Source organism: Glycine soja, chromosome 16 (genome assembly GCF_004193775.1).
Source record: "Glycine soja cultivar W05 chromosome 16, ASM419377v2, whole genome shotgun sequence".
NCBI lineage: Eukaryota > Viridiplantae > Streptophyta > Magnoliopsida > Fabales > Fabaceae > Glycine > Glycine soja.
In genome coordinates this window covers 26,315,264-26,333,600 of record NC_041017.1, presented here as the reverse complement: position 1 = coordinate 26,333,600, position 18,337 = coordinate 26,315,264, and the positions used below count along the sequence as shown (strand labels likewise).

The 18,337-nt window shown below is 33.2% G+C and overlaps 1 pseudogene; it reads left to right on the top strand.

Annotated features, from left to right (window-relative positions):
* Positions 1-7,651: 7,651 nt before the first annotated feature.
* On the top strand, positions 7,652-8,098 carry LOC114390162 (annotated as a pseudogene).
* The last annotated feature ends 10,239 nt before the right edge of the window (positions 8,099-18,337 follow it).

The following is an 18,337-nucleotide window of genomic DNA, read 5'->3' as shown; positions in this document are numbered from 1 at the left end:
GCTTAAGTCAAGTAATTCGATTACGCTTCCAAGTTTGAGTATAATTCATTCTTTGTGTTGTGAGCCTACATAAAACAATAAGATTATTGATGTTTCTGTCACAATCAAGTGATAGTTGATGTCTCCATATGTGCGTACACTGTGATTATGTTTTCGTTTCTAGAATTCATTTGGAGTATCTACTATTGATTATGGATGAGTGATCCTTCTTGATTTAAAATTATTGTCTCCTAATCAATCGAATGTTCATCTTGTCATTAGTTTCTCATCTTCTAATCATGTCTTGTTAAACTGCTCGATTTGTTGTCATGTGTTACTTCTGTTACGAATAGAGAGAGACTTCGACCTTGTTAATCACGTTAAGGTGTTTTGAGGGGAAACACTTGAGTATGCATTTCCCTTAGTAAGTCATGTACTTGTGTTCCTTGAAGATATGCTTAGTTACCACCTAAGTGCAAGATTGAGAATCTTATAAGTGTAGTACCCATAGAAACTTGTAACCGTAGTTCGTGAGAAATTTCTAGTATAGAGTTGTTCGAGAACATAGTGTAGTTGGAAAAGTTGTGAAGAATAATTAAGAGGTTTAATGTGAAACCTTAAGAAAAGTGTAAGGTAGTTAGTAAGACATTAATTGTTACGCATGAAAAGGTTTGAGAGTGAGTGTTATTGTGTAAGGTAGGTGACCTAAAGGATTATGGATGATAGTTATATGATTAGCAAGATAAATCTTAGTTCTTTTCACCTTAATCTGGAAAAGGTTTGTGGATGCTTCAAGGAATACCTTAATACCTATTGTGGCCTCTATGTGTACCTGGTCATGACCACTATGTGTTCGTGGAATGCGTGACAGGATCTCCTACCCTGAGTGTTGTGGTTTCAATGATTGGTGTTTAGTATGTTTCCAGTTAAGTTGAATTATGGGGTATACCTTAAGGTTGTTATAGACCCTTGGGAATCATGTTCGTACTAAGAATTTTGTATGCATTTTAGTTAGATGAAGATGACCCTTAGAGTATGCTACATCTAGGTGAAAGATAACTACAAATCCTTCTTGGGTAGAAGTTGTTTTGAGATGAGAGGAAACCTAAGATTAAGATGAAATGCTCTTAACTAGTAGTCGAACAAAAAGGTTATTTTAAGATCCATTGGACCAACCCTAACCCTTGTTAAAGATGACTCGAGTAAGTTTAAGCTTTCTAGTGAAATTTATATAAGGAGTAAAACTTAAGTTTGAACAATTTTATAGAAATGAGAAGTGATTTGTTTTGCTTATTCAGTTAGTATTAGAGTTGAACCGTTACGATTTCTTGAAGCAAGACTTATGAGTCAAGTATACGAAAGTGAGAAAGATCATGTTGAAGGAAGAGGCTTAGACTCGAGGGTAGGAAAATCATGTATTCTCAATAGTCATTGTGAACTAGGATTGGTAGAGCATGAGAGACTCGAAACTCATTATTTTTCTTGAACCGTTCGATGTTCGAAAAAGAGTCGACCATGTGATCAGTCTCGTCTCCTTGTGTTTGTTTGTTCGTTTCAAATTGTCATTAGCATCTCCTATAGTATTATTATACTCCAAATAGTATGTCATTCACATTCTATTATCATTGAGATGTTACTCTTGCGACACAACTTAACTCATGAAAAACTATCATTGAGGGAACGAGGATCACCAGATTTATCGTCAAGTGTAGAAGACTCTTATGATTGAAGTCACAGATAAGTGTTTCAACAGAGCACACAACTTGATATTGAGAACTATATGTGTAATATCTTTTTTCTTGATCGTTCGGCAAAGTTTCGGGGACGAAACTTCTTTTAAGAGGGGTGAAATTGTAACATCCCAATTTTTGTAAACTAGATTAAAAAGGATTGTTATTTATAAATAAATAGAGTTTTAAAAAAATGATGAGATTTTATAAATAAATAAATAAGGAGATATAATTATTAATTAAAATAATGATTTGAGAGAAAATAAAAAGGGTATTTTATTTATTTGTTTGATAGAGAATAAAATAAAGTTTGTTTTTATAAAATAATAAATAATAAATAAATAAATAGAGTAAATAATAGGTCGTAAATGCCTCTAGCTATAAATAGCAACATGCTAGGTCAGTTTTCAGACTGACTCCTCAGCCTCTTCTGTCTCACAATTTCGTTTCTTCTCTCTTCTCCCAAAATCCTCTCTTTTTCCCGAAAGCCACCTAACCTGTCTCAGAAAAACAACAATCTCGGACTCGTTCACCGTTGGATCGTCATGAAATTTGAGCACTACGTTCGCAGCCCAATTTCGAGCATTCTCACCGTTGGAAATTTTGATTTCATCGTTGAGATGAGAGATCTCGGTTTCGTTAACCGTTGGATTTTCATGCAATTTGGATATGTTGTTCGAAATTAAATTGGGCACACTTCCACCGTTGGGATTTGCGAGATAATATTCCTGGAGGGAGAAAAAGGAATCGCATGAAGACAGTACAAGTGGAGGTTTCAATCTCTTCTCCGCCTCTCTGACATTTGGAAATTCTATCGGAGCAGTCGGAGGAATAACTGAAGGAATCTCAGGGGATCACTAGAGATGCTGCTATCGCGGCAAATTTCCTGCATGGGGTTACTTTTAGAAACATTTTCCCGAAATGGGTCTGTTTCTAAAGTAATTCCTGCATGGTGCTCTTTTTTACGTAGAGCACATGCAAATCGCAGCTTCCATTGGCGCTTCCCTTGGTGACGTGACACCTGGCACTGGTGTCGCCAGTGCTGTTGGCGCCTTGCAAGAGCTTGGACTCGCCAGTTTGACTGGCGAGTTGAGGGTAGGGGACTGTTTGCTCAGACTACGTGCAACAGGAAGCGTTGCAGGAGGGACAACTTTTTGCAGTTGAAAGCGCCAGTGCTACTGGCGATTTGCACTGCAGTTGGGAGTAGCCAGTAGCACTGGCGATTTGAGCTTGAAGTAGCCATTCCCAATGGCGATTTGAGCTCCTTTATAAACCGCAGCTCCGTCTATTTCATGTGCGTTTGTTGAAAATTATTGAGTTTGCGAGTTGATATCTTTATAAAGGTGCATATCCATATTTTATGTGTGTTTTTTAAAAAATAGTGAGTTTCAAATTGCTTATTATCTTATTTGGTGTTCAATCCTAAAAACGTTGTTGAAGCCAGGTTTAAGGTACAACTTTAAGGTATAAAAGTTCAAATGTGTATTGCATGAATGTTATTTTTATGAAGTAATTTTTGATGCCGGAAAAAAGTATGAATGTGAAATGTTTATTATAATTTTTTGTAATTAAGTTGTATTTTTTTGAGTTAAATTTGTGAGGGTTAAAATAAAAGTTTGTTTTAAAAAACAATTATATCATCATATTTATTTGAAGAAAATATGTTGAGTAAAAAAATTGTTTTGAATATGAAGTTTATAGTTATTTTATAATTATATTAAGTTGGTGTTGGTGTTTATGTTGTATTAGTGTCTTAAAAATTTATGAGTGTTATTTGAAGTGTGTTTATGTTGGTGTTTTTTTAAGATGAAGTTATAGTATTTTTTTAAATTAGATTAGGTTCATTTGTTGGTGTGTTAAAAATTTATATGCGTTGAAGTTGAAAGTGTTATTTATTTTAATATATTTGTAGTAATAATTTTGTAATTACCTATTTTCATTTTGAAGTTATTATTGTGAAGATTAATTATTTATATGTCCGCCTAATTGAGATATTGTACAAATGATTGATGCTATTGATATTTAGACACTTACAAATTACAGACACCATAACAATACGTCTAATTTTTTTTTATATTTTTTTCCGTCAAATCATTTAACGAAAGACACCATAATAACTTATTTGACAATGCTTTGTTGTTTCTCGTATCATATTTATTTTAATATATTTGTAGTAATTTTGTAATTACCTATTTTCATTTTGAAGTTATTATTGTTAAGATTAATTATTTATATTATTAACTTCGTTCATGAATTTTTTTATTTTGTCTTTAAAATTACTATGTTGAAATTATTCATTTTTTTAAGTGTGTCCCATGAAATTTATTTCAACTTAATTAAATTATTTTAAAAGAAAAATTGAATGTGAAATTCCAATAAAGGGACCTTTTGTGATTGGATTTTATTAGTTTGGATTTAAAGTTTTATAAAATTGTTTGTGTTATTTAAGTGTGTTGATGTGAAATTTATTTAAATTTAATAATTTTGATTACATCTTCATTAGATTAAAATTATTACATTGAAATCGTTCATTTTTTTAAAAGTGTCTTAATGTGAAATTGATTTGAAGTTATTTTTCTTAAATAAAGTTTTATTTTGAAGTTCCAGTAATGACTTTTTGTGATACCCATTTTATAATTTATTTGACGTGTTAAAATATTGTTTTTGTAGATACACGATGAATTCGGTTATAACAGTGTTGTATTTCAATGGAAGGGTATATGAAGATAATGATGGTGTAATATTTGAAGGCAGTAAAAAAGTGATTCAGATTAAACGTGGAATTACTTTCAATGCTTTGAAGAAAAAAATTGGAGATAAGGTAAAGTTACAAAATAATGAAATTATTTCTACTATCAGCTGTAGATTTTTAGTGTCAGGAAAATATACTACCTTGCAAATTTGTGATGACGAAGACGTTGAGACGATGCTGGAAAGTTTTAAACAACAAGACCAAATGTCAGTTCTGGAATTGTACATAAAAAAGGATGTGGCTGGTGATTCAATGTTTCATTCTGCAAATTCGCTTACATCATGTGGAAATTATTTATCTAATGATGAGACACAACCGCCAACAAATATGAGCAATTTAAATATTGACGAAGACAATGGTGATGATGATGATGATTATCTTGTGTCTAACTCATACGCTGAAGAGTCTTTAGACGAAGATGACAGTGTTGATGGTATATCTGATACAGACGATGAAGTCACCGACATTCCTCAACCAGTAAGAATTGTTCACCCAACAGAAGGTATAATTTGCTGAATTAAAAAATTGGACGATACATTTATTATTTGATGTCAATTGAATTTAATGCTAAATAAGTATTATTTGAATTTTTATTTTAAACTGTTAGGTGCACAATGAATTGAAAATCCATTTTGGAATGATGCTTTACATTATAACAATATCAACTAGAGTTATCCTGATGAGGAGGACATTTGCGGTTTGGAGATGCCGTCGACCTTTAACGTTGGCCAATAATTATATGTTGGCATGAAATTTGATAGTAAAGATGCGGTCAAAAATGCACTCAAACAATATGTTATGAAGGTGCATCAAAGTTTCAAAGTTGTTGAAAGCAAATCGAACAAGTATGTGGTTTGTTGCTTGAATAAAAATGCAGAGTGTCCTTGCCCTTTCTATATGAGGGCAATTTTATCCAAAAAAACAGATACGTGGAAAGTCACACAATGGGGTGGACCATACACATGTCTGAATATGACCATGACACAAGATCACGAGAAACTTGATTCAGATTTAATTGTCACTTGTGTAGTAGGTACGTATTTTATGTTCATATTATGTTCATTTGTTGTTAATTGTCATTTAAATTTTGTTATGTTATTGACAGGCATGGTCAGAGAAGATCCATCAATCAAAATTTCTTTGATTCAAGAGAGGATTAACAGTGAATTTGCGTACAAGGTGTCATACAAAAAAGCGTGGTTGGCGAAACAGAAAGCCATTGCAATTGAATATGGCGATTGGGATGAGTCCTATGCGAAACTTTCGTCGTGGCTAACACACATGCAAAATCATTCTCCTGGATCATATTTTCAAGTACTACATGACGATTTTATCGTTGGGAATACGGTTAGTCGCGAACCCCGTCAGTTTTATAGAGTTTTTTGGACTTTTGGCCAATGTAAAGAGGCTTTCAAGTACTGTAAGTCAATCATACAAGTTGACGACACACATTTGTACGACAAATACTGTGGGACCCTCTTAATGGCCACATCACAAGATGGAAATGGTGATGTCCTTCCTCTAGCATTCGCGGTGGTTGAAGGTGAGACGTAGACAACGTGGTCATGGTTTTTGGCACACTTGCGTGAATACGTCACAGATAAAAATGGTATTTGTCTGATATCTGATCGACACGCGAGTATAAAGTCCACTGTCGCTAACAAAGCACTTGGTTGGCAACCTCCCCATGGTTATCATGTCTACTGCGTGCGACACATAGCAAGCAACTTCAATCGGAAATTCAATAATGCAAAACAAAAAGAAATGTTGAAGAAATTGGGTAAGATTTCATATTTGATGGTCCCGTTTATTTACCTTTCATATATACTTATCCACGTTATTCATAACTAATTTTATGCAGCCTACACTCCTTGCAAGCACATTTTTGATCAAAATTTAGAAAAATTTCGTGAACTGAGTCCAGCCATATCAACATGGATTGATCGCATTTCAAAGGAAAAATGGACGATGGCTTATGATAGAGAATGACGTCGATATGGCCACATGACAACCAACCTCTCAGAATGTATCAACAAGGTTTTGAAGGATTGTCGCAACATTCCCATAGCAGCATTGGTCAAATCAACGTACAGTAGGTGTCGAAAGTACTTTTTTGAGCGTGGCCGCCAAGCGCATAGACAGTTAAATGAAGGGTAAGTATATTGTTCAAAGCTTGTTAAAGAACTTAGAAAAAATCAAGAACAAGCTTGTTCGCACATCGTTCGCGTGTATGACATCCACTCCACAAGGTTTGAAGTAGAGGAGACCTTCAATCCTATTACGCAACGTGGCGGACAAAAATGGGCAGTTAACTTGAATGGTCATTATTGTCAATGCGGAAGGTATTTTGCGCTTCACTATCCATGTTCACATATTATTGCAGCTTGTGGTTACGTGAGCCTGAACTACTACCAATATATAGATGTTGTTTATACAAATGAGCACATCTTAAAAGCTTACTCCCCACAATGGTGGCCTCTTGGGAATGAAGTGGCTATTCCTCCTTCTAATGACGCATGGACACTTATCCCTGACCCAACTACAATTCGTGCGAAAGGTTAGCCAAAATCAATAAGGATAAGGCATGGACGCCTATTAATTTCTTCTTACAAATAGATCAGACATAAGACAACTAATCATATAAGCTTAATTTGTTGTAATTCTATTTACTGTATTGTTTGATGTTCTTGTTTAACAATGCAGATTTAATACTTAAGAGGTTTTTGTTGAGCATGTATATTGATGTTCAACTATTGTTGCTTTAACTCTTCTATTTGATAAGAGCATGAACTGAATCAATATGGTCCTAATTCCTCTTCTTAGTGCTAACTTATATGAAAATTTCTTCTTAAACAGGTTTATCTTAGAGACTTCAAGTCTCATAACTGAACAGTTCAATGCAGAAAAGTTCCGGAAATATTATAGGCCATTTCCTTGGAGGTTTATATTGTTATATAAGAAGATGCATGTTTGCCATTTTATCGGTGGTTCCTATGCCAAGTCATATTGCTTTCATCATGGATGGGAATCAAAGGTATGCAAAGAAGAGAAACATGGAAGAAGGTTATGGCCATAAGGTTGAATTTAATGTTCTCATGTTCTGTGGAAAAGGCAATGAGAGTTACTGCTCACAACAACCAGAGAGTTCTTTTGATCTGCGTAGCCTATACTTCTCATCACGAGATGATGCATGCTGTTCATGAATGTTGCAAGGAAAAATGGAATGATGTTCAAGCATCAAAAGAAGCAAAACTTACAAATGGTGCAATTGCAAGAATTGATCAGGGCCTGAAAGGAAATGGTTTTGATTTGCCTTTTCAAGATTCTTGTATAGACTATCAAAATGCAACCAAAGCTTGTAATAGTGTACACCTAAACGAGTGGAACGTGCTAGAGAGAAAGATGGTATGTTGGAGCATACTGTGGAAAAAGGTAACAATAGTGAAGCTGAAATCACATCATGCAATGAGCTGGTTGAAATGACTGAAGAGAGAAAGAATAAGCAGGGTGTTGTTCCTTTAATAAAACTGGTGGATATTGAAAAGCACATGTACATGGCAGTGGCACCTGACCCAGACATCTTGATCCGAACTTCTGGAGAGGCTCGACTCAGCAATTTTCTTCTTTGGCAGACTAGTACCTACCCTTTGTATGCATTAACTGCAGTTAGGCCTAAAATAGGCCTAAGACATTTGGTCTGGGCAGTATTGAACTTTCAAAGACACCATTTTTATTTGGAAAAGAAAAGGAAACAGTTTTAATTGTATCCTTATTGGCAAAAATTCATAGTGTAGTGAAGGAAACATATCTCTTCTTTGTTGCAACCAATAGTCCGATCCGGTTGATGAATTTTTCTACAAAGAGATATGGAAGATACCTATTCCACAGAATATAGCGAGTTTCACTTGGTGATTATCAAAGGATAGATTGCCTTGTCGTGAGAATCTGAGGAGGAGAGGTGTTGAGGTCGTGAATGTCGATTACTTTAATTAGATGAAGCTACTTCTAACTTCAAGCTAAACTATGTAGGTGAAGCTAATAAATAAAATTAGATGGATGAAGAATACTCTAATTTAGTTACACCATATTTCATATCCTTATGCCCATAGTGCCAGATCCAGACAGGTAACAACTTATAAGAAACCATAGATATCGAATAGGAAAATGAGACACCAAGAAGCGAATTAAACCCAGATATAAACACTGCCAAATTTCAGTCGGGTTACAAACATTTTTGTTACAATCGTAAGTAACTAATATCTAAGAATAGTCCTTCAAAGCAAATTCCTGAATAAAACATGTTGCATGATTAGATCCAAGTAACTATCTTATAAATGAATTATTAAACAAATTAAAATTTAATATTTTAACAATAAGAACCATTCGAATCTTTTTATTCCCTTCTAAGTAATACTATAGTTAAGACAATAATTATGAGTTAGGGGTAATGAATTAGCCCAGTGTGCATAAATAATTATATTAGAAACTTCTTAGTTCTAACAATTAGATTAATGCGGATATGAACTTTCTGTTTAGAATAAATATTTCCCTTTTAATATGAGCAGCAATTATATATTTATGTACTTCTTGAGGTACTAAACTTCTTTTTTCCTTCATGTAGACATCAGAAAAACAAGATAATGCAATAGCTAGACTAAATTTATTACATGAAAGGTGCTACGATTTGTGTTGATGATTAGATTATAAGATTAAATGCAATATGAAAACTGAAATGACATGATAGAATGACAAAAATTTAGCCAAAGAATGCCTTGTTATGTGTTCGTATGTCCTTCAGTACAGAACAAGTTCATCTAATTTTTCCACCATTGTTAAGAAAAAAGTTTTCATCAACTATATCTATAATCCATCTTCAACATAATCAATTAATGATTTTATAAATGATTCCACCATTAATTTTTTTTTATACACCAACATTAATTGTTAATTTTTTAGTTTTGGTTGGTGAGACGGGTTCAAACTCACAATCTCTTCCTCTTCTTTTTTCTTTCAATTGTCAAGTCAACCTTATAATTTCAACATTAATTTCTTATTAAGTAAAAGTATTTTACAGTACATTAAAAATTAAAATAAAAAATTAGATAGATGAAATTAAAGTGACCAACCACTCTTGAAAGCCTTGCCTGCTTTCAGGGTTCAATAGTTTGATGGCAACTGCCATTCCAGAGCCTGCTTTGGCAGGGGTGAGGGTCTCCTTAACCAACCATCCCTTGTAAACTCTGACAACACCACCTCGAGCGACCAATGTGTCATACTTGAAATATATTGTGGCTGATTTCAGCTCCTCTAAACTAAATCCCTTTAAGTTTGGCCATTTCAGAATATTTCTGCCAGGGAAAGGAAGAGGAAGAGACCTTGTCGGTTAAAAAATATTACTTAAAATCAAGCTGGAATTTTACTAGATCGCCTACTAGAAGAATTGAGATGTTCACCAACGCCTAAACAAGTCGAAACCACCTAGCTAGAAGCATGAAGAAACTACGAATTGAATTCAAAGATTACTGTGCAGCAACTCCTTTACTTCACCGTCATTAGTATTCTTAACTAAGTTTATTATATTTTAATATTTTGCTTTGCCTATAAAAGGCCGCCATTGTAACAGTTTGTGTGTGAATTAGAATGAATGATATAGAGTATGTGACACATGTGAAATCGGAAAGAAGCACAAAAAATCTTTTCCAAATGGAAAGTCTTGGAGGGAGAGAAAGTTGTTGGAGATAGTTCATTCAAATCTATGCTTGATTGAGATACCAACACATGGTGGTAGCAAGTATAGTATCATGTTTATTGATGATTTTAGTAGGAAGACTTGGTTGTATTCCTTGAAGCAGAAGTCAGAAGCCTATGATGCCTTCAAGATGTTCAAGGTGTTTGCAGAGAGAAACAAAATGGATGCAAAATCAAAATACTCAGAATAGATAGGGGCCAAGAATACCTTGAATGATGAGAATCATGAAACTGGCCAAATACAGGCTAAAGGCCCAAGTGGAGAAGGACGAAGGCCCAAGTGGAGAAGGACAAAGCCCCCGAGTGGAGAAGGATGAAGGCCCAAGTGGAGAAAGATGAAGGCCCAGAGGCAGAGGCACTATCAAGACAATTAATGTTGCTGAAGGCCCAAACTAATTTGAAGGCCCAAGTTAAATATGTTTTTAGTTATAATTTTTATTTATTGTAGTTTTGGCCCAAACTGTTTAGAAGGCCCATGTCTATTTTTATCTTTTTGTTCAGCTACACTATAAGTATGGGTTTTTGTTTTGAATAAAAAAAACTTTTGGGCATTTGATAAAATTGGGTGAGAGTTTCTCTCTGGGTTCCTTGTTGAACCAATTATTAGACTTATCAAGGTAATCCTTGTGGCGTCTATCCTGACTTATCTTCCTTCATCGGAAGTGGCGTCTACCCAGACTTATATTCCTTCACTGGAAGTGGCGTCTAACCTGACTTATCTTCCTTCACCGGAAGTGGCGTCTATCCTGACTTATCTTCCTTCACCGGAAGTGGCGTCATCCAAACCTTCGTAGCCTGTATCAAACGATCCGCCCCGTAAGATTCACATCACCTTGCTTGTAGAAATTTCTTTGAGTGGCATAGAATTTAACATCAACTGGCAACCAGATATACACTTCAATAAAATGGAGTTGTTGAAAGGAAGAATAGAACAATCATGGACATGGTGATATGCATGCTAAAGGCCAATCAAATGCCTAAAGAATTTTGGGCATAAGCAGTTGCCACTACTATCTATATTTTAAATAGGTGCCCAACAAAGAGTGTTTGTGATAAGACACTAGAAGAAACTTGGCATGGAAGGAGACCATCAATTAGACACCTCAATGTTTTTGGGTGCATAACATATGCGCACATGTTCCAAACCAGCTCAGGAAGAAATTGGATGACAAAGGTGAAAGGTGTATTTTCATTGGTTACAACACATGTTCAAAGGCATACAAACTTTATAATTCAAAGACAAAGAAAGTGATTATTAGTTGAGATGTGACATTTGATGAGAAAGGCAAGTGGGATTGGTCTACAAAATCTCTGAAGGAGCGAGTGGTGATATGTAACAACTATGAAGAAAATGAAAGACAACCAAATCCATGTTGGGAATAAATTTGTATTCCTAAGATCCAAGTCATCATGTAATCAATTCTAATTTCAATAATATAGTATTATTTTATTTTCATTGTCATATTTCACTATTTGATTAAATGGTGTGCATTTGATAATGTCCTTGATTAAAATTACAGACTGGTTATTATAATAGAGATTATGATAATGAGAAATAAGTTTGTTCTAATTTTAATCTAGACCGTTCTTGATTATAGGATTATTATAAATAGGATATCAATAATCCGGATAGATTAATATATATGTGATAATATTTATTGGATAAATATTAATATATTTCATTTATTAATTTGCATATATAGATGAGTCATATGTTGATGTGATCATTGAACTAACACAATTGAAATTTTCTAATAGTTAAAATTTACCATAAACTGTCAATAGAAAATTCTCAAGAAGAGGTAGAATAATTTTCTTTGACCAGAGATTATCATAGTAATTAACAGGTTATTTGTTGTATTTTGATTCCAGACACCTAATGCTTTAGAGCACTTGTTGAATGGATATTGGATATGATTAAATACCTGTAGAATTAATGATTAATCAAGAAGGAATCCATCAACTCTTGATAATGAGTTTAAGCTCTATGAATAAAAATTATATCCTGGCCAGGAAAATTAAATGAAAGAAAAAATGAGTTTCTTAAGTCATTATGAGTTAACTCAAAAGGGTTTGATAATAATATCATACTCTAGAGTTAACCCAGAGCTGTAAAGATGGAAGAAATTATTACACTACTCTTCTAATGGTTCTTGAAAGTAAAATGCTGCTTCACGCTATCCGGACGTTAAGGAGTGTTGCTAGACGCCTACCTTGATTAGTATATTAATTTGATTAATATATTATCGACTTAGTATTGAACCTACGGGGTCACACACAAACGAGTGTTCTAATCTTTGTTAAAGAAATTATTTTAATATTTGATGATTAATTATATTAGAGAATTTAATATGATCAAGTGATTAATTGATTTCAAAAAGGTGAAATATTATTATATTTTTGCTAGCATTGAAAATATAAATAATATGAAAGATTTGGTGAAAAAAGAGAAACAAACATGTATGATTTTGTATTTGAAATTTGGGTTGAAAAGGCGGCTAGATAAAAGTTTGACTTGGTCAATTATTATTTCAATTTTAATTGCTAAATGGTTAGCAATAAAAGGTAACAAGAAATAATATAGCTTAAAAAAAGGATACTATCAATAATGATTTTAATTTGATCAGAAATTTGGTATCCTTAGCGTGCTATAAATAGTCTTAGGCTGCACGTTGAATGAATCCAAATATCACTTCTCTATTCTTATTTTTTTTCACTTGTCAAAGTTGTTGACGAATAGAGGTCAGTCTCAGTGCGAATACACGTAGAGTCTTCACACTATTGAAGAATTTTTTTTGCTTCAAGAGCTCATCAACATGTACGCTCTTTATATGTCATCTGTTTATAATATAATTTTAAATACAAAATAGATCTTTTATTTCGCAATGTGTGTTTTGAACACTTTTTTTCCTTTCAATCCAAAGGTACTCTGACTGACTAAATCTTTTATGCTGACAATAATGATGTGAAGTTTGTTGGATACACAAGTAGTGATTAAGTAGGAGATGTAGAAATAGGAAAAAGCATGCCAGGGTACATATTTCATCTAGGTGCAGGTGCAATATCATGGTCTTTGGAGGAACAACCAATTGTTGCACTTTCAACGATAGATGTGGAATACATTACAACAACTAGTTGTGCCACACAAGTAGCATGGTTGAGAAGTATTTTAGAAGTGATGAATTATAAGCATAATACTCCCACAAAAATATTTTGTGACAACAAGTCTACCATTTCATTGAGTAAAAATCCAATTTTTCACGGGAGTTCCATGCATATTGATATTCGATTTCACAAGATATAAGAGCTGATAGATAAGAAAGAAGTAGAGATTAATTATTGTCTGACTGGAGAGCAAGTAGTGGATATTTTTACGAAGCTGTTGAAAATTGAATTATTTTACAAGTCAAAGAAAATGTTTGGGATGATACAATCTTGATTTAAGGGAGGCAATGTTAGTTAAAAACAATTAATTAAATCAAGCTAGAATTTTACTACACCACCTACTAGAAGAATTGAGAAGTTCACCACTACCTAAACAAGTTGAAACCTCCTAGCTAGAAGCATGAAGAAACTATCAATTGAATTCAAAGATTATTGTGTTGCAACATATATTAAACATCATCCCAAGTGAAGAGAAAGAATATTTTAGTTGTGATTCAATTGACATGATAGATGCTGCAGCAACTGAATGTTTTGAAGCAGTTACACAAGAGTTTCTACATTCATTGAAGGCATCAGGAATACCTAATCATAAAATTATGCTAAAAACAGGCACACTTGTTATGTTGATTCAAAATTTAGATCACACCTATGCAACGGGACAAGGCTAATTATCTATAGAATGGCCAATCATGTTATTGAGGCACAAATAATTTCTAGAAAAAATGTAGGAAGTTTGGTTTATATCCCACGAATGTCATTATCACTATCTCAATCTCCTTGGCCTTTCAAGATGACTAGAAGATAGATCCCATTTATTGTGTCATATGCCATGAAAATCAATAAATCTCAAGGTCAATCTCTTCAATGTGTTGGATTATATCTTCCTCAACCAGTTTTCAGTCATGCCTAGCTTTATGTGTCATTCTTAAGAGTTCAGAGCAAAAGTGAATTGAAAATTCTTATTCATGATAAAGAAGGAAAACCACTAAATACAACAACCAATGTGGTTTTCAAGGAAGTACTACAAAATCTATAGTTAAGTGCAGGGTTATTAACTGAATTAAAAGTTGTAACAACTTCACGACACTTACATTTTGCATAATTTCACCAAGACAACATTCACCTTAGCTTCATCCTCCTAAGCTTGCAACATGAATTCTATAGATATGGTTTATATACTTGATTTCAGTTTAAGACTACATGTGTTTGTTAGTTACTATGTGCAATATTGTATTGATAGTGTAAGAGTTTGGTGTTACTCATTGAATAAAAACATCATTGTTGTATGCCTAAGTAAATTCAACTAATATTTTGATGCAGCAATGCTTATCAGCCACCAGGTTTCAATTTTATGTTGAATTCATATATACTTCATGCAATGTTTATACTTAGTGTCTTAAGCAGATGTGGAGTAATTTCAGTTTAGTGTGACTTTGTATTAAATACTTTCTTGTGGTTAAATGGTATGACAGTGTAATGGTGTAACTTTTAATTTTGAATCATGATAATCAATTTCGGAGGCTATTGTCTACAAGGTATCATTAATTTGCATATGTGATATTTTGAACATGACAAACTTCATGTAACCCAGTAAATTAGCATGATTATACCTCTACTGTGTATATGATGACCAATTGTGTTGACATCAATACACTTCCAAAGCAATCAGATTAAGATCATCTGTAGTTAACTACAATATTATTAACAAATCTACAAGTTGTAACAACTTCATGACATCTACCTTTTGCACAGTTTCATACATAACAAAATTCACCTCAGCTTCATCCTGCTAAGCTTGCAACATGAGTTCTTTAGATATGGTTTATTTATTTGGTTTTAGTGTAAGACTACATGTGTTTGTTAGTTACTGTGTGCAATATGGTATTAACAATGTAAGAGTTTGGTGTTGCTCATTGAATTAAAACATCATTGTTGTATTACTAATTAAAATCAACTGATGTTTTGATGCAGCAAGATCATTCAACCTCGAGGTTTCAGTTTTACAGTTAATGCATGTATACTTCAGGCAATGTTTATACTTAGTGTCTTAAGCAGGTGTGGTGTAAGTCAAAGTTAGTGTGACTTTGTATTAAATCCTCTTTTGTGGTTAAATGGTATGACATTTTAATGGTGCAATTTTTAATTCTGAGTCATGATAATCAACTTTTAAGGCTATTATATGCAAGGTATCATCAATTTGCAATTGTGATATTTTAAAAATGGCAAGCTTCATGCAACCCAGTAAATTAGCACGCCTATACCTCACCTGCATATATAATGACCATTTGTGTTGATATCAATACATTTCCAAGTACAAAATTGATTGATTTATAAAGAAAGAACCTACACATATACTATAATTTCCATACATTCATGCTACCTCAAGCCATGTTTTTTTCTATAACCATTTGAAATAAATTGCAACTTTTCTTTTTAAATATCAAAGTCTTCAATTAAGCAATTTTCCAAATAAATCAGAAGTTATGTAAAAGTTGCATATTAATGTCATGGATTGGCCCAAACTTATGTACAAATTTATCTTCACAAATTAATTTTTTACACTCTCAAATAATGCACAATCAATACAAAATCGCTATCGATCCATACGAATTGCAAATGCGTAATGACTTTACGGATTCATAATATGTATCAGATTCAGCAAAAGACAATTCTGTAATTTCCTAAAATGGTCTGGGTGTCCAAGTATATTGGTGGGTGCAAGAAGCAAATTTGGTGTTGTGATTAATGCTTCGTTCTTAAAACTGCAAACTCCATACACGGTTTCATTTGCTTCTCTTCATTTCCAAAGTCAGAGAGACCTCCTGCATTGACTAGTGAAGAGTGCACACGTTTCTAGCAAAGATGAAGATCGAGCCAGGATTGGAAGACGAAGTCTGTCAGTCTAACGTGCAACCACAATGCTCTCCTCCACTATTGTCACTGTTTGGCACCCTCATCCAGCCACCAATCACGCATCAAGCCACTGCACCTGGTAAGAATGTTCAAACTCCTACGGTATACTAAATGATTTTGTATTGTCACTCATAGACCCAACATCTTATTAGGCTTAATGTTCTCTGCATGCTCTTTGTTTGGTTATCAGAGGATACTATACTTTGATAATCAAAACATTGTGAACAATGACACAGAGACATGTGCATTTAGTTTGAATTTAGAAAAAAAAGCATTACGTGTGCCCAAACGCAGATTATGTTAGGCATGCTAATTGAATGCCCTCACTATTATTACAAAATAAATGTTTGTCAGAAAATAATTTCCATTTTACCTATTTGATTTATATGAACACTATGTAGTAATGGCTCTGTGTATGAAGGGGCTTTCATCATGCCACAAGATTATCATGTCATATTTGTAATAGCATTGTCTACTAATACATTGTCTAGTAATACATTTTATGAAGGGGCTTTCTTCGTTAATAAAGTATATCATTTTTTTTATAATCATAACATTGTGGAACAAAAAACAAAGACTTAGGCACATTGTTCTGTTACCTTTTGAAATTGCCTTTTCAACAAATTATGAGTGCTGAAGTTTTATCCATCTCATTTCACTTATCTATTGGTTGAATGTTATATTTCAATTCATAATATGCATAACTTTGAGCACATTGAACATGGAAAATAAGTGTGTGATGTACATCTTTATGTGAGGCTAAGAAGGATCTGTCTTTCATCATGACACAAGATTAATGTCAATTTTGTTATATCATTATATAATAATCTTCTTAAATGGTTATTTATTTGTCAACATTTAGTTATGCCAACTTTTTAACTCTAAATGGATTTTAGAATTGATGAACGAAGAGCACAAAAAGTGCTATGAAATGGCCAACATCATGTTGCAGATCACAAGAACATCAAAGGATATTTTAAACACCATTCATGCCAAGGAGCAGGTCAACCATTTATTATATTGTTGTCATTTTTATTTTTATTTAACATATCATTTTTCAATTATTTTGTACAATTGACCAACCAATTATTCGCATTCTAATGTTACACATATTTCAAATGTAGACTTACGGTGAAGTTAGTAGGTCATTTTCCATGAGGTGGAAGGACGTGCTTGAATATTATTGGCATATGTTTGACAAAAATGAGAATATGCATACCGTTGTGTACAACCAAGATTTGGATGGCCCAACCATTGTATCGAGGTGGACAACACTAAGAGATTTCTATTAGCTGACTGAAGATCATCAAGTGACGTTAACCCATTATGGTTAGAGTATATTCTTGTTGACCATATTCAAAACTAGTAGCAATAAAAAATCATTCCCAAAATGGCCTGCAGCAATATAAAATTACCTGCGGCAACTTGGTAAGTTACTTAGTAATTTACTTAATCATTCAATCAACCTTTATCTGCCAAGTTTTTAATTTCTTCCATTTCTCACGTAAAGTTATTGTTAATATCAAGACGTTCCAAGCTGTATGTATTATTTTATGAAAGACAAAGGGTTCACTCATTTGAATTTGAAAGACATTGCAAAATGTCGTATTGTTTACAATCACTAGGAAAGACAGCTAAAATTAGAGTCAGAAGAAAAACTTTTTGTGAAACACAATCTTTCTAACCTGACATAAAAATTGTCTTCAAATTCTCCGATATAATAGTTAACTATGTTTTATTTTGGTCATGTTTATAAATTAAGTACAATGTTATCCTGACTTTTGTAAATATTTGTAAATTGACACTTTATTTTGTGGGCGTGATTTTCCTAAAATGTCTCTAACATTATGACTGTGTTAATTGACTGTTTTTTATATAATATTTGTTTTATTATGACAGACCTTCAATTCAATTTACACGCGTTGATCATAATTTTTTTAATCCATATTCATTTTTGTTCTCATTCACTTAGTTTCTACTTGAATACATTCTAATATTGTCCAATGTTATAGCCATATGAATATAAGTATACTGTCAATTTTCCCGGTTT